This window comes from Cervus elaphus, chromosome 24, assembly GCF_910594005.1.
Source record: "Cervus elaphus chromosome 24, mCerEla1.1, whole genome shotgun sequence".
NCBI classification, from domain to species: domain Eukaryota; kingdom Metazoa; phylum Chordata; class Mammalia; order Artiodactyla; family Cervidae; genus Cervus; species Cervus elaphus.
In genome coordinates this window covers 56,832,858-56,857,006 of record NC_057838.1, presented here as the reverse complement: position 1 = coordinate 56,857,006, position 24,149 = coordinate 56,832,858, and the positions used below count along the sequence as shown (strand labels likewise).

The window sequence follows — 24,149 nt, the reverse complement described above, 5'->3', positions numbered from 1 at the left end:
CCTTGCCGTGCAGGGGACACCAGCTGAATCTCTGGTCTGGGAAGATCCCACGTGCTGCGGGGCGGCTAGGCCCCTGATCCCACAACTGCTGAAGCCCATGCACCCTAGAGCCTGTGCTCTGGGACAAGAGAAGCCACTATAATGAGAAGCCCATGCACTGTAACTGGAGAGGAGCCCCTGCTCTCCACAACTAGAAGAAGCCTGCACGCAGCAGTGAAGACCCAGCAGAGCCAAAAATTTTTTTTTAAAAAGTGTATGTGAAACATTTGCCAAAATAGACCATATGCCAGACCAATCAGCAAATCTCAATGAATTTTAAAGGAGTATATATGTTTTTCAACTCAGTAGAATCAAAATAGAAATCAATAATAGAAAAATAACTAGAAAATAATTTGAAATGCTTAGAAATTAAATAACCTACTTCTATATAATCTATGAGTTGAAGTAACTAAATGGAAAATATGAAATTTTTTGAACAGTACAAAAATGAGATATGACATATCAAAATGTGTGGGATGCAGCTCAAGCAGTATTTAGAGGCAAATTTGTAGCTTTAAATACATATATGAGAAGAAAAGAAAGAGTGGAAAAAATATTTAAATTTCCACTTAATTAACTATAAATTAGCAAATTAAAGTAAGAGAAAAGAAATTATACAAATTAGCAAGCAAAGAAATAGACAGCATATATACACTGGGGAAAGGTACAAAGCCAAAAGTTATTCTTTGAAAAGATGAATATATTGACAAACCCTTAGCAAAATTGATCAAGAAAAAAAGGAGAGAACACAACTTGCCAGTATAATGATTTTAACAGGCCATATGACTGCAGATTATTTAGACATTAAAAGAATCAAAATGGGGAAAACAAAATAAATTTTTAAAAATTTAAGAAAGAATCATAATGAGTTATGTTGAATCAGTTCAGTTCAGTTCAGTTGCTCAGTCGTGTCCGACTCTTTGCGACCCCATGAATCTCAGCATGCCAGGCCTCCCTGTCCATCACCAACTCCCTGAGTCTACCCAAACCCATGTCCATTGCATCAGTGATGCCATCCAACCATCTCATCCTCTGTCGTCCCCTTCTCCCACCTTCAATCTTTCCCAGTATCAGGGTCTTTTCCAATGAGTCAGTCCTTTGCATCAGGTGGTCAAAGTATTGGAGTTTCAGCTTCAACATCAGTCCTTCCAATGCATATTCAGGACTGATTTCCTTGAGGATTGACTGGTTTGATCTCCTTGCAGTCCAAGGGACTCTCAAGAGTCTTCTCCAACACCACAGTTCAAAGGCATCAATTCTTCGGTGCTCAGCTTTCTTTATAGTCCAGCTCTCACATCCTTACATGACTACTGGAAGAACCATAGCTTTGACTAGACGGACTTTTGTTGATAAAGTAATGTCTCTGCTTTTCAATATGCTTCTACACTGGTCATAGCTTTTCTTCCAAGGAGAAAGTGTCTTTTAATTTCATGGCTGCAGTCACCACCTGCAGTAATTTTGGAGCCCCCAAAAATACTCTCACTGTTTCCATTGTTTCCTCATCTATTTGCCATAAAGTGATGGACCCAGATGCCATGATCTTAGTTTTCTGAATGGTGAGCTTTAAGCCAACTTTTTCACTCTCCTCTTTCACTTTCATCAAGAGGCTCTTTAGTTCTTCTGTGCTTTCTGCCATAAGGGTGGTGTCATCTGCGTATCTGAGGTTATTGATATTTCTCCCAGCCATCTTGATTCCAGCTTGTGCTTCATCCAGCCCAGCATTTCTCATGATGTACACTGCATATAAGTTAAATAAGCAGGGTGACAATATACAGCCTTGACATCCTCCTTTCCCAATTTGGAACCAGTCTGTTGTTCCGTGTCCAGTTCTAACTGTTGCTTCTTGACCTGCATGCAGATTTCTGAGGAAGCAGGTCAGGTAGTCTGGTATTTCCATCTCTTTAAGAATTTTCCAGTTTTTTGTGATCCATACATCTTTATGCAATTAATTAAACAACTTAGATGAAATGGTTACATCCTTGATAAAACATAACTTATTAAAACTAACACAAGAAAAAAGAACAGTCTGTAAAGATGCAAGGATGGGTTCAATTATGTGCAGAATAACTCTTTGAATTGACTAGTGAATAAAGCTATAATTAGAAGCAAAAAAAACCCCAAAACAACTAACAAGAAGAAATAAGTTGTTTAAAAAAATGAAATCTTCTTTTCATTTTCAAACTAAAAACCTTCCCCCCCACACACACAAAGTAAACCCCAATCACAGATGGTTTCATTGGTGAAGTCTTCTAAACATTTAAGAAGAAATAATAGCAATTTTACATAAACTCTTTCAGAGTTTAAAGAAAGGGAAAATTTTTAAATGCATTCTGTGAGGTCAACATAACCATGACACCAAAACACTACAAAGCCACTATGAGAAAAGAAAACTTTCAGCCAATCTTTCTCATAAAGAAAAAATGATTATTATTTTTTTAAAAAAGCAAAATTTTTCTAAGAAATGTCATGGGTTCCTATTTTGTTCAGTTAGACTAATTTGTAAGTACATTTTATGACTCTGAGAAATATTTCCGTTTTTTAAACTGAAATCTTGCATATAAAAAGAAAGTGTCTACAATTTACCCAGTACCACCGAAGAATATATTTGTCACCCTAGAACAAAATTAACCATAATTCCTCTTTGCAGAGCAAACCTATCTTTTGGTCTGTTTAAAGAAAAGAATTAAAATTAAGAGAGTAAAATGACATCAGCCCAGCTCAAAACTTACTTGCATGACATCTCTGCTAACATAAATGATGATAACAGTGAGATCATTCCCAGTTGTATTCTTTTCTCTGGCTGTGCTGGGACATTGCTGTTGCATGCGGGCTTTCTCTAGTTGTGGCAGGCGGGGGCCACTCCCCAGTTGCAGTGCATGGGTTTCTCATTGCAGTGTCCTCTCTTGTTGGGGAGCAGGGGCTCTGAGCACACAGGCTTTAGTAGTTGCAGCACGTGGGCTCAGCAGTTGTGGCACACGAGCTTAGTTGCCCTGAGACATGTGGAATCTTCTGGGACCAGTGTTCAAACCCATGTCCCCTGCATTAGAATGCAGACTCTTAACCACTGGACCACCAGGGAAGTACCCCCTCGTTGTATCCTTGCGATAAGTTTAAGGTAAAAGCAAGCATACACTTTCATCGAGGCATACTTGTACCATTAGGCAACAAATCATAGTGATGAAGAGCTGTGATGTTTTTAGACAACAGCTAGTAACACATCACCTCAAGTTATTTTTATAGAATATACTATTTTTTAAAAAAGACTGTAGTTTGCTATTTCCTTGCCTGTAAAAGTTATGATATTTCTGTGTGCCATTTTATTAATTTCAGAGCCCCTGAATTATGCTCACTTTGATTTGGCCACTTTGGAACACAGACCAGTCAAGCTAATCTATTAGCAGTGTGGCTAAGTCATCATTTTGGGCTGATTTAGTTTATTGAATTGACTGGATGCCTCATAGGTGCTTACAAACAAGTTGAGGGCAATGGTAAAGGCACTGAGAGCTAAACATGAGCATCACCTGTAAACTTGTTAGAAAGGCATGCTCTCTCATTGACACCCATCAGATCAGAAACCAAGTCAGAAACAGCAATCTGGGCTTTACCTAACAATTGTTACTCTGTCTTCGCAGGAGTATGAATACAATTGTTTATAGACTTGGGCATAAACCCTGAACACATTGGCTTGAACTCTATTTTCTCACTCAAGAACAGTTATCAGAACCTATACTGGAAGAATAAGGGTCATAAAAAGGCTGGGCTCTGGGTTTAGCTGTGAGATATTGGTAAAGTCTCTATACCTTTCTGTGCGTCAACTTCCTTATCTTTTTAAAAGGGAAACAAGAACTGCTCCTGCCTCATGGGGTTGTGAGGATTAAATGGAAGAAAATATATACAGAACATTCTTAGGATAGGGCATGGCACATAGTCCTAAATAAATGTTATCAATTATTATTAGCATTGATACCATTTGATCGAAGTAAACCATTTATAAATTTCATGTTATGATTGATATGTCAGACGGAACCCTTTTGATTCCGCAAGTGACAGAAACTCAGAGCTAGATTAGGCAAAAAGGAGAGAAATTACTTGTCTGTGGAACAAACTGTGGAAAAGATAGCATGAATTGGCGTCAAGAATGATAGCAACCAGGGATTCAAATGCACTCGGGACCCTCGCTCTCTCTCCCTCTGCGCACTCTACATCACCTGTGTTCTCTTAGCCAACAAGATGAGCTTCTTTCATTGATCAGGGAACACAGTCACCAAGTGTTTCTACTTTTACAGCCTCACTACTTTGCAACCAGAGAGATGATTCGCTGCCCTGAAGCACTCCACGGATGGGCAAGGCCCAGCCTGCGTCGTTGCCTTTCTTGGGACCAGTTTCTCTGGCCAGAGGAGGACTGCTTCCCACTCTCCCCACCACACTTCACAGCAGCACCAGTCCCCCACGAGTCTTGCTGAGGATTTGTATCCCTTGAAGGTAAGCCCTGAGCAGTCTTCCTGGGCCATCTGGCCGGAGGGAAGTAACCAACCATTTTATTCCTTCTTCCTGTTGTTGCTGTCGCCCTGACTGTTTCACAGCCTGGTTCTTGATGAGTGTCCCATCTTTCAGAGCTTTTGTTGAGTTTGACCCCAGGCTGAACACGGGACGTGTGTTTATTTTACCTGACAAAGTACCCATGGCTGAAAGGTTTGGCACTCTGGCGTACTGTACTTGCTCCCCCTCCAGATGGGGCTGTAATTATAATTTAACTGTCTGGGTCCAACTTAAGGTGAGGAAAAGATATATTAAGTTTGCACACATGTTATTCTCCTACCCCCACCCACCTCCACATTTCATATGCAGCCACCTTTCAGGGGGGAGGTGTGCGTGTATGTGTGTGTGTACACACAGTCGCGTTACAATTCTCATTTTGCAAAGTTTATGCAAAAACCAAACACCTGGGTTCAGAGTTTCCTAAAGGAGTCATCTGAAGTAGGTGCTTTATGCCAAAACGTCACAAAGATTTATGTGCTTTCATTTATGCATTAAATTGAGGACAGGTGGGAGAATGCTCAAGCCTGAGAAAAGCTGTGAGCTCGTTTCTCCCTGAGAAGAGAGATGGCTGTTAGGACTACTGCTGGTTCAGATACAACAGATACAGACTTTGGGTTTTTTTTGTTGTTGTTCCTTTAAAAAAAAAAAAAAGAGGGGGCAGGTCTCGTATTTGAAAAGCAGTATTTCAGCAGTCAAATCATTACCACTGCGATCATGTTTCTCACAAATGGGAACCCTGGACTGGGATCCCAAGGTGAGTCCTGCCCCCAATTCAAACAGAGCGGGCAGTAACCTCCCCAAACAGTCGGGAAAATGGCCCAGCCTCCATTCAAGCTCACAGAGAAAGGGTCTCTGGCATTGAGGGAAATGGCGTCCTCGACACATTCCATTTTAATGGCTTGCAACAGAGTCGGTTACACATATGTAACCACTCATTTTTTAATTTGATTCTTGTTTCAAACACCTTTTCAGGACCCAATACATCTAAAAAATGTCATCACTTGATAGGTCGCTACTCTATGCCTGGCCTTGGAATCAGTGACTCGGTGTGCTGAGTATTCACCTGGATTTGAGGAACAGTGTGAATTTGCATTTCAGAAAGGGAATAATACTGTGTGGGAAACACAGGCAAGCCAGATTGTTCACAGAGAGAGATGAGAGCTGTACTTGGAAAGTCTGATGGTCAGCCTCCCTGCGAGGAACACTGCTTGTCCTTGGGGTGACCTGGAGGCATCAGAATTATTCAGTACACTCAGTCCCTTTGAGGTTCAAGCTGGGCTTCTGAATCAAATATTTATCAAACCATTGACTTGTTTCTGAAGCTAGACTTTTCTATTTGGAAACCAGAGCTGTGTTCACACTGAGGGGCAGAGGACATACAATTAGTCTCTGTTTTTGTATGACTTCACTCAATTACATGGATACAAATGAAATTTGAAACCGCCTAATGATTTCTGATTTTTTTCTGTGTAGGCAATTACTTCAATTCTAGTGATCTGTCATTTTAGATGACCACTAAATATAATAACCAGATAGTAAGAAATGCTCAACAGGCAATGGGGAAAGTGTTCTGATAAAATACCCTGTAACTCCCAGACATTTTTTTGTCTCACTGTATTTAGCAGCTCAGCTTGTGATATGTATGTGTTTGTGGGGTGAAAACTATGACTGTTGAAGGGAGTTAGATAAAGGAAAACATTTCATAAATTGGAGATAAATGGTGTTAATAGTCCAATAAGATAAATGCTTGTCTTTTAAAGCTGAATTCCAGAAGAAATTGCAACATAGGAACTGACACATTTTTCTTCTATGCCAGAAGAACACACTATCTGGTATATGATTGAAGACTGGTGTATGATAGCCTGAACAATATTGAGATGACACTATTTAATTCCTAAAATATGTACATTTTTTTCTTGTATTACTTTTTAGCAAAAAAAAGAATTGGGGCTTGGTGGAGTTTGGGGTTTGTTTTTAGTTTTTGTTGAAATATAGTTGATGTACAATGCTGTGTTTCAGATATATAGCAAAGTGATTCAGCTATGTGTATATATATATGACTATTTTTTTTATATATATATTTACATTCTCTTCCATTAGAGTTTATTACAAGATATTGAGTATAGTTCCTATGTTATGCAGTACGTCCTTATTGGTTTTGTATTTTACATATAATAGTTTGTCTATTTTAATCCCAGACTCCTAATATATCCCTCTCCCCTCCACCCCTTTGGAAACCATAAGTTTTTTTTCTGTCTGTGAGTCTATTTCTGTTTTCTATATAAGTTCATTTGTATCATTTTTTTAGATTCCACATATAAATAGCATCATATATATGTCTTCCTCTCTCTAACTTACTTCATTTAGTATGATTATCTCTAGGTCCATTCATGTTGCTGCAAATGGCATTATTTCATTCTTTTTTTTTTTTTTTCATTCTTTTTTATGGCTGAGTAGTACTCCATTGTGTGTGTGTGTGTACACAAACTACATCTTGTTTATCCATTTATCTTTGGATAGCCACATTTAAGTTGCTTTCATGTCTTTGCTATTGTAAATAGTGCTGCTATGAACTTTGGGATGCATGTCTTGGCTATCATAAACAGTGCTACTGTGAAACTGAGGTGTGTGTATCTTTTCTTCTCTGGACATATTCCCAGAGGTGGAATTGCTGGATCATTTAGTAGCTCTGTTTTTAATTTTCAAAGGAACATCCATACCGTTCTCTGTAGTGGCTGTATCAAATTATATTCTCAACATCAGTGTGGGAGGGCTCCTTTTCCTCCACACCCTCTCAAGCATTTATTGTTTGTAGACTTTTTGATGTTGGCCATTCTGACTGGTGTCAGGTGGTACTTCATGGTAGTTTTGATTTGCATTTCTCTAATAATTAGCGATGTTGAGAATTTTTTTGGCTGCCTGTATGTCTTTGGAGAAAGTCTTTTTAGATCTTCTCCCCATGTTTTTGGTTGGGTTGTTTGTTTTATTATGTTGAGTTGTATGAGCTGATTGTATATTTTGGAGATTAACCCCTTGTCAGTTGCTTCATTTCCAATATTCTTTCCCATTCTACAGGTTGTGTTTTTATGTATGGTTTCCTTTGCTGTGCAAAAGCTTTTAAGTTTAATTAGGCCCTACTGGTTTATTTTTGTTTTTACTTCTATTACTTTGGGGATAGATCCAAAAAAGTACTGCTGCAATTTATGTCAGAAAGTATTCTGTCTGTGTTTTCCTCTTAAGAGTTTATAGTATCTAGCCTTACATTTAGGTCTTTAATCCATTTTGAGTTTGTGTGTGTGTGTATTAGAGAATGTTCTACTTTCACATTTACTTGTTCAGTTTTCCCAGTGTCACATACTCAATAGACTTTTGTCCATTGTATATTCTTGCCTCCTTTGTCAGATTAACTGACCACATGTGTGAGTTTATTTCTGAGCTTTCTATACTGTTCCATTGATCTAGGTTTCTATTTTTGTGCCAGTGCTATACTGTTTTGATAATTGTAACTTTTTATGTAGCCTGAAGTCAGGGAGCCTGATTCCTCCAGTTCCATTTTTTCTTTATCAGGATTACTTTGACTATTAAGGGTCTTTTACATTTTCTTTGCAAAATTTAAAATTTTGCTGCTCAGTGACAATATTCCAAAGTCATTTTATAATTTAAAAATAAAACCAATACTATATTGTAAAGTAGTTAGCCTCCAATTAAAATAAATAAATTTTAAAAAATAAAAATAAATTCTAATCTCTGTGGTTTAAAAAATTAAGCCTTAAAAGAGAGCCCTACCTTAAATTTGCAGTTTTCCTCAACAATAGATTTTAACCATTTTTGAGAGGTGCAACCCAAACATTCAAATAAGTTGCTTACAATGTCAGTGAATTCACAAGACTGTCTACTGCCCGTTCCCAGATGCCGTGCAGGGTAATGGGGTCAGGTTACGTTCCCAGCTCTGTGCTTGGCACTTTCATCTACTGTCTCTCACTTTATCCAGATAACAGTTCTCAGAGGATACTGTCTCTCTGTCCAGGCCATGCTCACTTCAAGCCAGGGTCTCTGGCCAGGCGTAAGAACCCAGGTCTGACTACTGCCAACTCAAACAGAAGGTTTTATCAATACTTTCTTTACTTCCTCCACCCTGATTCTGGATCTCTAGAAACACCTTCCCAGGTGAGACCATAGTTAAGGTTACGTTATGTCCTGCTTGGTAGGCTGATTGGCAGAGTGTGAAATACATTTTTCCAGGAAAAATGGCCAGAGTTGTTTGGGTTCCCACGCTATATCTCCACAAAATCTGGTGGGTGGAGAGTGCTGGCACTTAACCTCCATTCATCACAAGGTCTCCATGAGAATATTCACTAGGACTTCTTTGGGATGAATTTTCCCTTATCACAACATTACCAGAAACATGCTGTCCCAAACCTCTGGCACCAGTGACTCCCCTGTTTCCTAATCATTGGCAGTGAACCCTACTGTGACTTAATAAAGTAAGACCTATTAGTCAGCATTGGTCTTGTACCAGGCACTTCACACATAGTGATTTATTTCATCTGCAAAACAGTCCTTTTATGTAGGTGCTATAATTCTACACTTGTCATCATTGAGGAACCCAACACTTGTTTGCCTTTTTGTTTTTGTTTTATGGGGTTTTTTTTTGGGGGGGGGGTTTGTATTTTTTAGTTTGCTTGTGATGCCAGCCAGTAAAGTGTGGAACCAATACTTAAATATCAGCTTTCAGTCCAAGCTCTTACCACTTGACTCCGCTGAGCAATGAGAAAAGAAATGCACACACTTACAAACAAACATACATACATACACATCTTAGGAGTCTTGACCAACTTTTTAATTTCACTTACTGATGTAAATATGCAGTCAAGACAATAGGGAACACCCATTCAGTTGATGGGACCTGCAGTTTGAGAAGGCAGCTGGAAGGTGTAGAAGGGAGGAGAGCCAGAGACTGCCATGGACTCAGCTGTGAAGAAAAGCCACAGAAGGTCAGCTTCTCGTCTTTGTCCACCACCACCATGGCAAGGCGTCACGGGATCACAGAAGAGGAGGCTCTGGTAGAAGCCAAGGGGTGATTCCAGACTGTGAGGAATGAGAAGACAAAGCGAGGATGCCGTGTGATTCCACTCAGCTGCAGCCAGTGTCCAGAATGGCTCACAACCAACTGGGGGCATAAGTTGGAGACTGTCCCTTTTTATGACCTCAGGTCCTGTTGTTACTCTGCCCGCACGCCTGTATGTGACTTTATACAGTAAGGCTTGCACCAGGGGGCTTAGTTCTAAAGTCAGCAAGGCCAAACATGACAAAGACCTGATCTTTCCCTGTACGCCCCTGAAGCTAACTGTGAAGCATACACAGACTGTCCCTCTGTCAGTGAGGGAAATGCACCCAGTGTGTCCACCAGTAGGGAAAGAAATGTCCATTCCTTCAGTGGAGCATCCCAGAAAGCACTTGGCTTGGATTTAAGGGCCGTGTTGTTCAAACAATATCGACTTTTCAATAGCAGAATTGCTGTATTTTTAAATGGACAGATGCTTGTGCCAGGAGATATACTAGGGAACTAGAACAGAGAAAGGAAACACCAGATTCCTTTTTCCCAATGCATGACCATTCAAGGCATAACCCAGTTGAAGGAAATGGTACCTAGAATTGATCTGGGTGGGTTTGATTCCATTTGACTACATTGAGCATGTACAAGGGGGATCCCACTGATAACGCTCATAGGCAAGACTGTTGGTCACTCATTACAGATTGGTGTCGGCTGGCCAGTGAAGGTTCTAATTGGTTAATACTCAAAGTGCATTGCTGTACCAGTTTAAAATTTTAACTGTCACTCTCCAAATGCACAGGCACACAGGCCTGCCCATATTTACCTCTCTATTGTGGTAGCGTCAGTATTATGTCTGGACTGCTTAGCTTTAAGGGTATGTTTCCATATCCTCCAAAGCCTGGTTCCAATGCTACTGCTTCTGGGCAACCTCTCTTGCTTCTCTACAATAAGCATGATCTCTCCTTCCTCTTACTACTTCTGCTGTGTCTTCTACTTTGCTTTTTATTATTACAGTGACCGGAGATCTGACGTCCTACTTAGGACATGAGCTCATGGATCCTTAGTGACCCCATTTTCAAGAACATTAGAAAATTGCCTTTTACAAAGTCAGAGTTCAGTACGTATTCCATAGAAAAAAAAAGTGAAGAATAAGTGATTTCACTTATGTGTATGAACCAGAGAGCTGTGAGAAAAAAATATATGTGTGAAAATACTAGTTATATTAGTATGAAATGCATTTATCTTTTGAGGATTTAATGTGACCAAACTATTCCTGTCTGTGTCCCCCAGCCTCTCCTTTTAATCCCCTAATTCCAACTGCCCCTATCACAAAGTAGAATAGAAAACCCTTGAATGGCAAAGGAATTAAGAAACTTGGAATTTGGAATCTAATCCTGGTAGAGATGGGAGGTTTTCAGTCAATAGCACCTACCTATTAGTTTTTCTCTTAACAGAAAAGAGTGTGCAAAAGCCACCCCCGCCCCCCGCACTCTCTCCCTCTCTTACTCTTCCTTTCCCTACTTGCCATCTGTTTTCTTTCTAATTTGCAAACTACTCTAATATCCTGTTGCTGTTGTTTAGTTGCTAAGTCCTGTCTGACTCTTTGCGACCCCATGGACTGCAACACGCCAGGCTCCTCTGTCCTCTGCTATCTCCCAGAGTTTGCTCAAATTCATGTCAGTTGAGTCAGGGATGCTATCTAACCATCTCATCCTTTGCCACCCTCTTCTTTTGCTTTCAATCTTTCCCAGCATCAGGGTCTTTTCCAATGAGTCAGCTCTTCACATCAGGTGGCCAAAGTAGTGGAGCTTCAGCATCAGTCCTTCCAGTGAACATTCAGGATTGATTTCCTTTAGGATTGACTGGTTCGATCTCCTTGCTGTCCAAGGGACTCTCAAGAGTCTTCTCCAGCACCACATTGTGAAAGTATCAATTCTTTGGTGCCTGGCCTTCTTTCTGGTCCAGCTTTCACATCTACTTCCATACCTTACTACTGGAAAAACCACAGCTTTGACTGGACGTCTTTGTTGGCAAAGTGATATCTTTGCTTTTTAATACACTGTCTAGGTTTGTCATAGCTTTCCTTCCAAGGAGCAAGCATCTTTTAATTTTATGGCTGCAGTCACTGTCTGCAGTGATTTTGGAGCCCAAGAAAATAAAACTAGTATTCTACCAAGAAGTTACTACTTCCTATGGCCACATTATGGTGCCTTCAGTTAAGTGAAGTTCCATCACCACCTTCCTTTGTGGAAGCCTAAGTTGCCAGAGCCAGACCCACCTTTCACAGATCTAGCATAGACAGGGCCAGGTTCTTTCCTTGGACCTTGAACCTTGGTCTCAAGGGTCAGGCCTCAGACTGGCAACCCTGTGTGACCAGGCTGACCAGGCTGCGGCTTCAGCTCCCTCCCTGCTCCATCTTCCTGACCCTCCCACCGGCCCTTGGTGCCTGTCCACCTGGACAGCGTCCCAGCCTCCTGTGAGTCCCAGCAGCCTCTGAATAAATGCCCCGAGGCTTCAGTTAGCCAAAACCAGTTTACATTGCTAGCAACCAATACTTCTAATTGGGAGGCTTCAGAAAGAAATGTTCTGTACAGGCTCTGATTCCGCATGCACTGAGATAGTTTCAACCACTGCAGACAACAGCGTGGAGCTGATAACCAGTCTTGTCAGTGGCAAAAACAGGTGATAGGTTGTGCCTTTTGTGAAAACTTGCCCTCCTGCCAGCCTGAATCTAGTTGCTTCTCAACATCGCCTGCCTATTGTGCGGGGTGTCTCCTTGCAAACAGTTTAAAAGATGACTCAAATGAAAATATCACCCCCTACACACACACACAGCAACTACTTCAGCCATTTCATCAAAAATGAAAGTTTTTTGCATCATGCTCTCATGGACCAATCCATCCACTAAAGATAATGAGTTTGTTTTGCTAATGAACTGACTCTCTCACTAGATCCCTTTGGGAAAGCCCCATTACTATTACTTAACTACCTTTAGGGGAATATTGAAAATGACTCCATTCAATTGGATATAACTGGTTAAAGTAGCCAAATCAAAGCTTCAGAGTTCCAACGCAAATATTGCTTTTTTGGTTCTTATACACATAATTACATATGATTTACAGTGACGCACAAGATTTCCGGAAATAAAAGCAGAAATCTTCGTTGAAAATTTTATCCAATCCAGAAAAAATATACACAGGCAACAGAAGACAGATGTCACGATCATGGGACACGTGAGGCTGGAAAAGATTTGCTGAAAGCATCTTCACCGTCCCCTGAAATTCCATAAAAGCAGGGAAGCAAGATCTTGGCGGTATCCAGGGCGTAAAGGAAGTTCTCAGAGGCTTTGAGACACTTCCAGGCTTTGCTCTGAACACTTCTCTCCCTGTGATCCCATGATTAGAAACCACTTCCCACAGCAGGAAGCTACCTGTAGAAGAGCAAGCTCAAGGGAGGGGTGTGTGTGAGGGTGGCAGGGGGAGGACCAAACCGTCTGGGGTCTTACAGAAGCTCTCCTGGTGAGCAGCTACAGTGGGAAATATACCACAGAAGTGCAGAGAACTCCAGTGGCCACATCAGCATCCAGAGGCCGGGGGATTGCAGGTCAGGCCCTGGGCTCTAGGGATGGTGGGAGGGGAGGGTATCGTGTTGACTCATAAGGGAAGGTTAAGCAACCAACTATTAAACAGCTTATCTGAGCTGAACTTGTGAACTGCTAAGGCTTCCCCATCCTGGGTAATAATAGCTGTGCACAATTATCAGCTCTAAATAACAGCCCTCATTGAAAGGAAAGTGGCCCAAAACACTGATTGGGGTTTTTGCAAGGATTTGTGAGTGAAGTCAGCTTCATGCGGTTGACCCTGGGCATCCTCTTCTGCATCATCACCCTTGTAAAAAGTAAAGAGATGCCCCACCAACCACAGACAAACAGATTGACTGCTCTAGGGCGGATCCCCCTTCTAGAAGAAGATGCTCGTACCCCATCTCCCAATCTACATAGACAGATAAGAGGTCTCTGCCTGTGATGGGGGACTTAAAAGCTCCCTGTTCTTGGGTCCTTGCACACGTCTTCAGTCACTTCACATCCTTATTCTTCTCACACCTGTGGTACACCTATCACTCAGCCTTCAGCCATTCCCTAGACCTTTTCCCCTTTCCCACCTCAGCATTTTTGGGTTTGCTGTTCCTTTGCCTCAGATGTTTTGTCTTATGACCAGCTTCTCTCTTGGTGCTCCATTTAAATAGCAGCCTTCACAGAGAACACATCCCTGAAGACTGTCTTGAATGGTGCCCACCTTGCTATCTTCTAGAGTAGGCTCATAAAATTATGGCCCAAGGGTGAAGTCTGGTGGGCCACCTGCTTTTGTAAATAAAGTTTTATTGCAACACAGCCATCCTGATTATTCATCATCTCCGGTTGCTTTCACCCTGCATTGGGAGAGAGATCGTAAGGCCTCCAAAGTCAAAAATATTTACTACCTGGCCCTTTATAGGAGACGTTTGCTACTACTTCATAGATTGATCACAGTCTATAATTCTTTTCTATACTACCCATGTATTATTATTTTCACTCAAAGCTGTGAATCCAGGGATACAGGATCTTGTCTGTTTTATCCCCAGCACTGAGTGCATTGCCTGACACAAAGACTATATATGGTACTCAGACTAAGCAGGGATCACTACTCCTGTTCTCAAGATGGAAATGTATTTGTGCCTGAGTGGTTTCACAGGAGGTTGCTAGTATTCTTTTGCTGTAGTTTTGGTTGATTTAGAGTCTGTGTCCCCAACTGGAATATGAGCCCTCAGAGGCCAGTTGCCATTTTCTTCCTGCTTTGGACACCATAGTGTCAACAGCACGCAGAGCAGTGCCTAGTACTTCGTGATAGCTCAAGAAAATGTACTGAGTGACTGACAAATGGGTGAATTGATATCCTTAGCCTTAGAAGCAGGTGTTTCTGACTGTATTCTAGAGTTAGAGGAACAGTAAGGTACACAGTAAGCATGGCTGCAGTCATAAGGAGCCAGCATCTATATTGTTTCTCAAAACCATAAGGTTATATTCCAGTTATTCTGTCAATAGAGGACTGCCCTTGCTCTAGAAATCCTGAATGCAAATAGTTCAGATACCCATTCTGTTTGGATGAAAAACAACAACTCCTATGTAGCTGTGACCAATGAACTTTACCAATGTGGGTGGGTTTCAGTTTTACTAAATCCATCCATTCTCCCTTTTGAAAGGAGAGGAGAGGAAGTAGGCATGGTTGGGGGAATATTACACACATTATGAATCTCAGACCCAAGCTTGAACCTACTGCTTACTGGTTATATGACCTGGGAATAAATCCAGTAATTTCCCCAAGCCTAAGTGTGCCCATTCATTAAAAAGCAACACAAATATCAACCTTCCTGAGTTGTTTTGAGACTACCACGAGATAAGATGAGCCAGAATGTGTAAAGTATGATACACTGTAAGTCCATAAGGAGCGGTTCATGCCATCATCAGCATCATCGATATTAATAACTTCAGAACAGAGTTGGTGTTCAAACAGCTAGCGTGATATAGGACTAGGATAGAATAGTGCAGAGTGTGAATTTGGGAGCTAAACTAGCAAAGCACAGTTCCCAGTTCTGTCATTTACTAGCTGTCTGACCTTAGGTAAGTTGTTATTGTTGCTTTTATTACTGTTGTTGTCAGTAGTTTTACTCCTCAGAAATCCCTCATGCCCCCTGAGAGCTTTCTCTGCAAATTCCAGGCATAATCTCATAGCTGAAATGGGGATGCCACTGGGGATAAAATATGGGTCAGACTGATTAAATATCTCAGGACCTTTCCTCTAAACCATCCTTAACCGGGAGCTGGTTCTGTGTCACTTCTGTGCCCAACTGTTTCTTTCAATGATTTTTAGGAATCTGACCAAAATATATGAAAAGAAGTGATATACAAAGTGAGCTCGAGGCTTCAGCAGTCGGTCTATGAAAAGCATGGAGAAGTTAGTCAAAGGATAGAAACCTTTTTTCTAAGTGGCAACACCCCCACCAGTCAACAAGACAGACCTCACTCCCTCCCCAAGATGACACTAGAAGTTTGAACCTGAATGACCCTCACTTGAAAGGGGAGCATGAGCGGACATGCATATGTGATTCTTCTTTGAATGGTTCTCTTTCTTCCCATCTTTGGAGTCAAGGCCAGTGACTAGATTCTCCTAAGGAACAGACTCCAACCTTGAGACACTTTTTGACTCAGCCAGAGATGCATCTCCCGGTATCACACGCTTTTAATCAACCTCACCACTATAACCTTGGCCATAGTAAGCTGACCTTAGGAATTTTTTTCCACTCTTTTGGGGTCCACTTAAATCTCTTCAGCCTGAGTGACACTCTGGGCAAGTTTTCATGAATGAGACAAATGGTAAATATGCCTGAATCACATGCCTAATCAGAGTATACATATTTTTTCATTTATGCTGCCATAAGCCTTTTTTATTAATGTATTTCATCAGTATGAGGATTATTATTAGATATTACTGTTTCTAAACTTTATCCTAAGGATAAGGCAAGCAGGAATTTGCTTCCAAAGCAACTTACTGTTTCTACCTTTTAATAATTGAAGGTTTTAGTACGGTGATTTATTCTTAAGCCTCTCGATAATCCCGGCAACTCTAGGTGTCAGAAAATGGAAGGCAAGCCCCCTGCATTTTGCCATGTATCCAAGACATAGCATTAATGGCAGTTAGCTAAACTAAAGGCCATTTCAAAACGGGAGAATAAGACGTGGGCAAACCAAGGATCCCACATAAATCTTTCTCTGGAACCAGGAAATGAGCATCTAGTTGAAAAATGTGCCTGTTTTTCTCTCTCCACACCCCTTCCTACCATCTCAATGTTACTTTAAGACTTAGCCCTAAATAACTGAAGCATGGGATAGAGCCACAAAATATAGGCAGCGAAAAATCTTTGCTGGAGCACCCGAATCGAGCTAATCCCTTTAATGCTGACGATGGCACCATTATTGTCACCACCCTCTCAGAGCCTGACAGAGATGGGGAGATGGTGGGAATTTCAAGACCAAATAAAGACCCCTCTTGGGTGTAAAAAATCATCAGCCCCAGGCACTTGTGAAGCCTCGACCCCAGGCAAGCCGGGAGAGACAGTATACATTTTTCAGATGGGGTGCTGCTCTCGTAGGCAGTCAGAACATTGCTGTCCGTTGCCAGAAACCATTCATCAGACTCTGCAGAAAAGGCTGTCAGCTCAGCCTACAGGCCTCAAGCCAGCCTGTCAGGATCCAGGCTAACAGCCAGAGTGTCAGGGGCTGCGGCTGGTAGCCAACCAGAACTTTGATGTCGGAGAGTTGGCCAGCTCATGAGGGTGGCCGATGGGCTCTGAAACCATATACTCTGCTCAGAGGTCACGAGTTCTGAAAGCGAACTGGCCGTTAGAGTATCTCTAATAAAGATGCAGGTAGACATTGTATATTGTTAAAAAAAAATTGTTCAAATTATTTCAGTATTTGTTTTGATTTAAATTTCCATTACACATGCTTTTCATTATGCAACTCAATTAGTATATAAAAGATTTTTCTGTTTAAAATGTTTAAATGAACATAATTGTTCAATTTGGAAAGATTACAATGCTTTTATTTAATTAACACTGCAATAAATACATCATTCTGTAATGAACCCCATACTTTTAGGCCATTAACCATTCAATAAATTTGCAATATGGAAGGTTCTTTATGGAGAAGAAGATAAATAAAGCTATTTAAATGAATGTACGACAGCTATGATGCTAAGCAGCAAATTATAGCTTTTTGCTTCTCATCCACGGGAGTTGTACCTTGATTACAAACACATGCAAGTGTAAGAAACAGCATATATTTCAATTACTATTTTGAACATGAGGTACACTGGATGTTAAAGAAAAATTCTGCACCATTGGTGCCACCTCTACTCCACGGCATCTTCTCAATCAGAAGCTCTTCCGGTATTGGTCCAAAGGCTCATCTGTCGTTTGCCTTATCAATCCAGGCCTGGGACTGCCAGAACAAAAATAATCTACATCCAGCAGGCAGCCTCTCAGAACTGGCTGGTTTTACCGGTGATCACAAAATTCAAGTCACTCCCCTCAGGCAATGCTCCCTGATACACAGGATCATGACTTGCTCCCTTCCAGTGGCAACAGGTCCCAACAGGTCACCAATCAGCCAAGGGCAAGTCCACCAAAGCAAAGAGCTTCCAGATCCTGTCCTCTCTTGCCTTCTCCCCATCCTACGTATCAACTATGCCTAAAAGAAGAAACTTTCCATGTATTTCACCCTTTTCCCTCATCGAGATACCTTCAGCACCTGTGAAATCCTGTAAGGTTGGCCTACACAGCAGGTGCTGATTAGCCCAGATTTCAGATAAAGCCTGTTAGGCTTCAAGAGGTTAAGTATTAACATAAAGGCCCAGGGCCAAGATTTTGTCTCCTATCCAATGCTCCTTATTAGTATTGTTGGCATAATAATGGACTTCCATGGTAGCTCAGCTGGTAAACAGTCTGCCTGCAATGTGGAAGACTTGGGTTCAATCGCTGGGTTGGGAGATCCCCTGGAGGAGGGCATGGCAACCCACTCTAGTATTCTTGCCTAGAGAATTCCATGAGCAGAGGAGCCTGGTGGGCTACAATCCATGGGGTCACACAGAGTCGGACACAACTTAGCAACTAAGCATTGTTTATAGGCATAGTATTACTAGTATCAGTAGTTATATAGTAACATTGAAAATAAGGGCTGATACTGAGTGATGATCATGTATCAGGGATTATTAGGCTGCACTGTACAGATGAGGAACCTGAAGCTTAGACATGTGAGGAACCTGGCCCTGGCTCACAGGAATAAAATGGTGAGGTCAAGCCCAGGCTCTCCAGCTCCTGCAGGGGTTCTCTCTCCAAATGGCACCTGGGAAGGGCCCCCAGGGGCCATCCTTGGGCTTACTTGGTGTCCTTGCCTTTGCTCTATTCCCTACTGTGTTCCTGTTGATTTGGGCCCCTTGCCAGGATGTCCTAGAATGATCACAAGTGGTGACTCCTCTTGAACTGTCTTCTCCTCAAACATTAGGAAAGATGGTGGCCCAGAAACCATGCAGTGGGAACCTCTCTTGGCATTCAACTGGCCTTATTTGGCTTACCTGACCGAGAGCTTTGAGGAACAGGACCAGAGTCCATGTGGGTGGAGAGTGTACAAGCCCGTCTTATGCTTCATCTCTGGTACTTCTAGCTGCGTGACCTTGAGCATATTACTTACCCTTTCTGTGTCTCATTTTCCTCAAGTACAAAATGTGAAGCATGATAATTCCTATCTTCATTGGTTGTCTTTAGCTACAAATCAGATAACTTATATTTGCTTAGTATGTAGCATGTAGTAAATGCACAGTATCTAGCATATAATAAGTGCTTAATAAAGGACTCTGGGTTCCACATTACAAGTTTAGAGAAAATCTAAACAGTCCAACTATATAAACAATCCAGATATTTATTGAGTACCTATTATTTATGGTTACTTCTGTAGGCATTTGGGATAGACAAATGAAGTTTCTGCTCTGGTACTTTATAGTATGTATGGGGGTGTAGGAAGATAAAAACAAGTAGACTAAATATATATACTTTGCAAAATGGTGGCAAAAATAAAAAAAGGTGAAAGAATTGAGTGATGAGGCTAAAGTGAAGGCCGTTCAAAGAAGTGACATGTAAATTAAAGCCTGGATGAAGATTCAGGTGATGGGGCACATATCATGGTGCCTGAGACACTGCAGGGAGTCATCAGACACAGTGGAGACTTAGTGGTGGTCCTGTCTGGGACCGGATTTGTTCCTTTCTGCATCCAAATGTTTAGGAGAGCCTGCTATGTGATAGGCACTAGGGGAGACAGAGAAACTGCCTTTGGGTTCAAATTAGCTTGAGGTCATAATGATGCTGTTGATAAAAGATTGGCATAGTAGCCTTTTTTAAAATTTTATTTTATTGAAGTATAGTTGATTTACAATGTTGTATAAATTTCTGCTGTACAGAAAAGTGATTCAGTTATGTATATAAATATTCTTTCCCACTATGGTTTATCACAGGATATTGAATATAGTTCCCTGTATCATGTGGTAGATCCTTGTTATTTATCCATTTAATATATAATAGTTTGCACCTGCTAATTCCAAACTCCTTGTCCTCCCCTCCCTTACCCACCCCTCCCCAACCCCCTGGCAACTACAAGTCTATTCTTTGTATCTATGAGGCTATTTCATAGATATGTTCATTTCTGTCATATTTTAGATTCTACATGTAAGTGATAGGACTCCCCTGGTAGCTCAGCTGGTAAAGAATCTGCCTGCAATGCAGGAGACCCTGGTTCAATTCCTGGGTTAGGAAGTTCCCCTGGAGAAGGGATAGGCTACCCAGTCCAGTAATCTTAGACTTCCCTGGTGGCTCAGTTGGTAAAGAATCTGCCTGCAATGCGGGAGACCTGGATTCGGTCCCTGGGTTGGGAAGATCCCCTGGAGAAGGGAATGGCTACCCACTCTGGCCTGGAGAATTCCATGGACTGTTTAGTCCATGGGGTCGCAAAGAGTCGGGCATGACTGAGCGACTTTCACTTTCTTTCACTGTAAGTGATACCACAGAGTATGGTATGGTATGGTTTTTCTGACTTACTTCACTTAGTATAATAATATCTAGGTCCATTCATGTTGCTGCAAATGGCATGATTTCATTCTTTTTTTTATGGCTGGGTCATATTCCATTGGATATATATGCCACATCTTCTTTATCCATTCATCTGTTGATAGACATTTAGGTTGTTTACATGTCTTGACTATTGTGAGTAGTGCTGCTGTGAATGGAGGGGTGTGTGTATCTTTTTGAATTATAGTTTTGTCTGAGTGTATGCCCAAGAGTGGACTTGCTGGATCATGTGGAAACTCTATTTTTAGTTTTGTGAGGAGCTTCCATTCTGTTTTCTAGAGTGGCTGCATCAATTTATATTCCGTGGCCTTTTCTAAACTCCAGAATATTCCAGGACTCATATTTCTCTTCTGAGAAGATGAGTGTAGAGTATTAGAGGGAAAAGGAAGTCAAGCTTGGAGCCAGGTGGCACATGTGGCAAAAGGATCACTGGCCACGGGTGGAATCTATGTTTGCTCATTCAATGAAAGGCAATATTGCATATGGAGAATGTACATGTTAGGAGTTGAAGAAACCTCAATTCAAGTCCCTCTGATGCAACTTAGAGCAGTCTGACCTTTTTTTTTTTTTGGCTGAGTCTCTTATTTCCCCATATATAAAATGGGAGTAATAGTCTCTGCAACAAAACAAATTATTGCATTGGTTAAAAATGACCTGTATAACATAAAGTCAAACATGACCACTCATACCAGTTAGTTATCATAGGCAGTGAATATGTTGATCACTATACTATCTTTTCAACATTTCCAAACATTTGAAAATTTCCCTGAAGAGAATACTGGAAATATTATGAAAAATGATGTATACGAAATACCTAGGATAGAGGCGGCTTTTGACAGATTCTAGTTATTTTAAGTTTTTTACTTAGAGATAAATTCTCACAGGGCACCAGGCTCTGCCCAGGAATTAAGATGAAAAGATACCTTTCTTGTCCTTGACGAATTGAGTCTCCTATATACTTAACCATCATCATTTGTCTCTTCAGATTGTTCCTGGACCTGATTACCTATTTTTGCTTTTATTTGATAATTATTTCTTTGTATGTGCTTATGTATTAAGCTACAAATAATATAAGGAATCACTGAGGATCTAGCTGGATGGATGGGTGGACAAGATGGAGGGATGAACTGGTCATCCAAGGGAAATCTAAAACTCTGTTCAGGAATTTAAGTCACTGGCCCATTAAAAGAAGAATGGGATAGCTCAGCATTTCAGTGGCTAGACTAGGCTTCTCTTTATTGAAAGCTCCACCCATGGCATTGCTTCAGTCTGCCCAGTGCCTCTTCCTCTGGAAACAGAGCCTACCTCCTTGGCCACAGAGGTGAGGTCACGACCAGGCTGAGCAAGTCATGTTATGCCAGCGTTCCAACTGCAGTGATTGGTTTTTTCAGCGGTCTCATGACCCAAATCAGGCTAGAGATATTCCAAGAATTTTCTTCCTGTTCATTGAGCTGTGAGGATGTTAACACAGGGAAATAAGCACCCTATCTTTCCATCCCTCCTTCCTCTAAATTGCCAGAAGGAGAGAGTTAACATGCAGAGTGAAAGAAAAAAAGATCAGACAGTTCTAGGTCATCTAAATCCTTGACTCCAATAGTCTCTGAGGCCAGCTAGCTCCATTCCTGCCCCTAACACTGTATAGCCACCTAAACTAATACCCTGTTTCTTTAAAAAGTTGTATGCAAGTCCCATTACATACAGCTGACAGAGTCTGGGCTAATACACTCTATTTCATTCTGCCTATGGACATGCCTCTCTCTATCATCTTCTCTAAATGTAATTCTTTCTGATCATTGGCCATGGAGTCCTTCAAAGGGTCTGGACCTGTGATAGAATCTGTAGAGTGTGAAAAATGTGTAATTTGTTCTAGTTATGATCCCTCTGGAGGGTAGCAAGACAGAAAGTTATGAAAGATTACATTGTTAGAATAGGCAAAGATTTCTTAAATGGTCACAGAAAGCACTAACTGTAAAATAAAAACATTGATACACTGGATTTCACTGAAAATAGGAATGTTTGTTCATCAAAAGATATCACCAAGACAGTGAAAAAAATTGGGAAATATATACAAAATATAGAAATCTCATAGAGGACTTACATTCAGCATGTAGAATAACTCCTCAAATCAGTAAGAAAATGCCAGAAAGCAGAGTAAGAAAAAATAGGCAAGAATTGGACAGGGACTTCACAGGAAATGACATCCAGATGGCCAGTAATGCATATGAAAAGAATCCCAACATCATTTCTGTTCAGGAAAATGCAAAATAAACCTCCTGTGAGATACCATCAGCCTACTGAAATGGCTAAAAAATAAAAGCCTGACAGTAATAAGTGTTGATAATGATACAAAACAAGTAAAACCCACAGAGTATTGATGAAAGCATAAGTTCATGGACTATTTTAGAAAAAAAAGATTTCGAGATTTCTCCTAAGTCTAACTTATGACTCAACAATTCTATTCCTAGGTTATAATCCAAGAGAAATAAAAATATATGTCCACCAAAAACATGTATGAGAGTATTCACAGCTACTCTATTTATAAATGCCCCAAACTGTAAACAGTTTAAGTGGCACCCAGCAGGGGAATAGACAAATTTTGTCATCAGTCAGTCTGTCAGTTCAGTCGCTCAGTCGTGTCCGACTCTTTGCGACCCCATGAATCGCAGCACGCCAGGCCTTCCTGTCCACCACCAACTCCCAGAGTTTACATACGTTCATACAAATAATATTACACAGCAATAAAAGAGAACAAATTACAATTATACAACATAGTTTATGGTGAACAAGAACCAGATATGAGAGTACATATTTTATTACTCTATTTGTAAGAAATTCACATTCAAGCAAAATTGATCAATGGTGATAAAAACTAGAAGAGTGGTTACTAGGAAGAGTACTGATTGGGAAGTGGACGCAGTGGAACCATCCAGAGTACTGCAAACATTCTGTATCTATTACATAGCTTTTGAGTCTTGATGAGAGAGGTGGATGCTAAAAAATGCCCACCCCAAATAATAACAGGGTTCCTATCACTGGTCCTAGTACCATTATTAATGATATCAGTAGTTGGTTGCTTAATATATGCCCATTGCTTTAATAAATACTTTACAAGCACCTACCCACTTGTTCTTCAAAGCCAGTCCAACAGTGGTACTTCATTATGTTCAGTTTACAAATGAAAAAAATGATGCTTAGAAGTTTGTCAAAGAAGAAAATGTGAGAGTTGGGAGTCCAAGGCACGTCCTCTGGCTGGAGAGCTTGTAGGCCCCGTGCTCTTAATCACTGAGTCATAGAAGTAACAGTTGGTGGTTGTCTTAAAGTCCTGGAAAGCCAAATACCACAGCAGCACGAATCCCTGGGAAGTTTGTCAGTGTTTTCTTAATAATCCTAACTGCACCTGAAAACAAGTAAACATTGAAAACCAAGATTTTTCTACACACCAGGAAGTCTAGACACCTGCTTTTGTATATTTTCTGGAGGTGGAAAAATAGACTGATTGTATGAAATTTATTTCGGCCATTTGGAGAGGTTTTAGTAAAGATGGGTGACGTTTGTGATTCAGTGGTGAGACATAAATGTTTAACACAGGGTCTTCCTCCTCCCCCGCTCGTCCCCTGCGGATGCTTTGAATAATGCAAAGTCTGTTTTAAGCTCTGCTGATTTACTCAAGAAAAGGATCAGCATATTTTGAAATATTGGTCATATGGTCTGGCAGACGGGAGCATTAAAACATGGCAAAACTCAACAAGCTACTTCCTGTCAGCTGCTTCTCAAGACTTCATGGGCTCATAACACTTAATAAAAA

At 40.9% G+C, this 24,149-nt stretch overlaps 1 long non-coding RNA gene across 1 annotated transcript in view; it reads left to right on the top strand.

Moving 5' to 3' along the window:
* The window catches only part of LOC122682653, a 277,721-nt gene that overhangs the window by 99,221 nt on the left and 154,351 nt on the right, over positions 1 to 24,149 (top strand). The window contains exon 21 of the long non-coding RNA XR_006337466.1: positions 4,326 to 4,521. This is a non-coding gene — a long non-coding RNA (uncharacterized LOC122682653). The remainder of the gene's footprint in view (positions 1 to 4,325; positions 4,522 to 24,149) is intronic.